Source organism: Phalaenopsis equestris, unplaced genomic scaffold (assembly GCF_001263595.1).
Source record: "Phalaenopsis equestris unplaced genomic scaffold, ASM126359v1 Scaffold000107, whole genome shotgun sequence".
Taxonomy (NCBI): Eukaryota; Viridiplantae; Streptophyta; class Magnoliopsida; order Asparagales; family Orchidaceae; genus Phalaenopsis; species Phalaenopsis equestris.
Genome location: NW_018164549.1, coordinates 2,858,173 through 2,861,321, shown reverse-complemented (window position 1 = coordinate 2,861,321; position 3,149 = coordinate 2,858,173).

The window sequence follows — 3,149 nt, the reverse complement described above, 5'->3', positions numbered from 1 at the left end:
TATATATATATATATATATATATTTATTATAGTCACGCATGGCTTATCCTCCTCAGTCCTCATGCCTGTCACGCACCTATCAAAAAATATATATATAAAAAAACTAAACTATCCTAAGTCCTACCATGTGCAACCTCTCTAGGCCTCCCTCCCTCTCGTCTCTCTCTCTCTCTCTCCCTCTAAAAAAATATTTTTGATCGCGGTGATCGACGGTGAAGATAGAACACCGCATTCATCTTTACATGCGGTGTCCGTATGAAATAATTTCTCCTCCTCCCCCAATAACCGTGAGCTCCTTCTCTCAAACAAAATCTAAACGCGTCCATTTCCTCTCCAACCAAGCCTCCCACATCTTTGAAAAAAAAAAAAGAACCAACAAATAAGCAATGAAAGTTTATTTTAAATATAATTTAAAATAGAAAGCGCAAATATGAAATAGATTCCAATATTTTATATTTCTAAAAACGCAAATTAAAACTACAATTTCACAAAAAATGCAATTTCGATTTTTGTATTCAATGAATTTATTTTTTTTCAATTGAATTATTATATATCGTTTCCTAAAATTTATATAATGCTTAATTTATTAAAATAATAATATTTTTTGTAGTTAAAAATTAATTTAATAATCAGGGGACATTTTATGTTATATGGTTTGGGATTACTAAAATTTAAATAAAAAATGAGTACATATTGTTAAATACTGATAATGTTAGCATTAAAATTTTAAAGAAGAAAAATTAGTGAAAATTATTATTAAAAATTATCTATATTAAATTATGTTAGCACTTAAAGTTAGTAGTTGTGCATTAAAATATTAAATAATCACTTCAATTTATGCATTTAAAATATATATGAATCATTGAATTCATAACTCTTGTGAATTTGTATATTACCAAAAAAATAAAAATGTTACCTTGTTTTGTGTGAATTTACCTTTGAAATGGTTAATATTGATTAAAGTTGATGCAATTAGAGTTGTTTTATTTTATTTAGTATTATTATTTTTTTTCTATTTGGACTTATATGTAATAACTAAGTTTTAGCCTTTATATCATAAATTGTATCCCGAATCTCATAGTCCATAACTAATGGCGATGTGATGGTAGTGCAACATCGCATCACAGTTTTGTCTGTTTGGGTAAACCGCGTTTTGACACTTTTTTTAAAAAATTGCCGCTGAAACCTACGTTTTCGCGCTACTCCTAGTTAGGTGCGGTGACAGCTTTCACCTGTGGTCGACTTTTAAAAAAAAAATTTTTTTTTTCTAATTGTCACCTCCGTTTTTGAACATCAGATTTTTATTCAGCAACTTGACAACTATTTTTTAATAAACTGCAGCTTCCCCAAACAAACCATATAAACTTATTGTAAAACACTTATTGTAGAACTACCAATATCAATTTGTCGGTGTAACATCAATCGAACATCAACCAATGACATAAACGATACATTATGAAGAGAACGATGGGTCTAAATATTAATTTTGAATTTATAAAAATTAACAAATTGTTTTTGCAAATTAACTAATGCATAAAACTCAAGGACTAAATAAAGAAGCTTAAATTTTTATTTTGTGATGTGAACCATATTAAAAAACAAAAATTAAAATACATCATGAAAGTTCCAAGTTGCTTCACATATCTCAGTTAATTTGGATTACTTTTCAACGAGTTCATCTTTCATGTCTTGACTTGCATATCTCACATAATACGAACTTATATTATACATTTCGACGTTAGTGTCAGTCTACGACTTCAGATTAAAATTATAACTCGATCAATCCACCTACATAAAGTTGATTGGCTCTAGACCATTGTTTAGTAGAAGTCAGTCAGCTTTAGCTTCCTTGATCAGTTAAATTAGGTGTAGACTATCAAATTAGCTTGAGGTTGGCCACCCAACTCTCTTTTTTCCAAGCTGATCAAATTGGAACTCCATCATAATAGGGCGTTCTACAATTACTTTTGGCCATGGCATGCTTATAATCTTTATTGGTATGCTAGTGATATTCTCTATCATATAATAATAACTTCTCTCCATGTCTCTAAGTTTATTGAAAGAGTATATATTTGTTCAGGGGATTTACATACATATCACCTAATTATAATTAATTTTTATATCAACGCACGAATATTTAATATTATATACATACCACCAATTCATTCTCGTTAATCATATCTACTATTTCATCCATTTAGGTTCGCATACTTGCGGTGTAGGAGTTGAAGCTCACGAGTGGGGAAGGGAGGAAGTAGTAGAAAAACGAGGCTTACTTTCCTCAATGGTTTTTGGTAGGAGTGGGGTGGGAGGAAGAGAAAGATGGGAGTTTTATTTGTCTTTGTACGTCGCGATCTTGTCCTAGCCATTTCTTTGAAGCTTGCTATGACTTTTGGAAGGATTTGGGTATGATTTTAGTCAGGCGTCAGGCGAAAGGAGGAGAAAAATGCGAGTTTCAATGGGATGAGTTTCGGAGGTATTTGTATTCTTCCCTGACTTCCCTCTAAAGCTTGCAAAGGCGGGTTAGAGGACTTCGTACACTTTAACAGACGAAGATTAAGTGAGGAGAATTGGTCGGTGTGTTGCAGATCCCCTATTTTTTTAAATTGAAGTTGTTAAGATTGTTTAGTTTAGTTGTAAATGGAGCGTAAATAATAAATTTTTTATTCAAATATGAATTTACTAATTAGAAAGAAAGAAGATTTTGAATCTAACTCGAAGATAAATAAATCTCGCACAATCACATGTGCCATACATTTTAAATATTTACAATCCTCTGGTCCTCATGAATGAGAATATTATGTTCATCGTCCGGATGTGTGGGTGACGAATAAGGAAAAAATTTGCGTACGATAGACGTACGCAACGCTGCGTGCGATATTGGGGTATACCGAGGGTACAAGATACCGAGGGTACAGGTATAAGCCCTTGTAACCTCCCCGTAACTTACGTGTAACCTCTTAATATATGATAACAGAAGCGCGAAACTTATTTTAGGATACAGATAGGTTACAACAAGTTACAGAGAGGTTACAAGGGATTATACCGTGGATGTAACCCCATTGTACCCTCGGTATAATACTAATAAGGCACGCAAGGCTGCGTCGCACGCAAATTTTTTCGGACAAATAATGCAATGTATCACACCA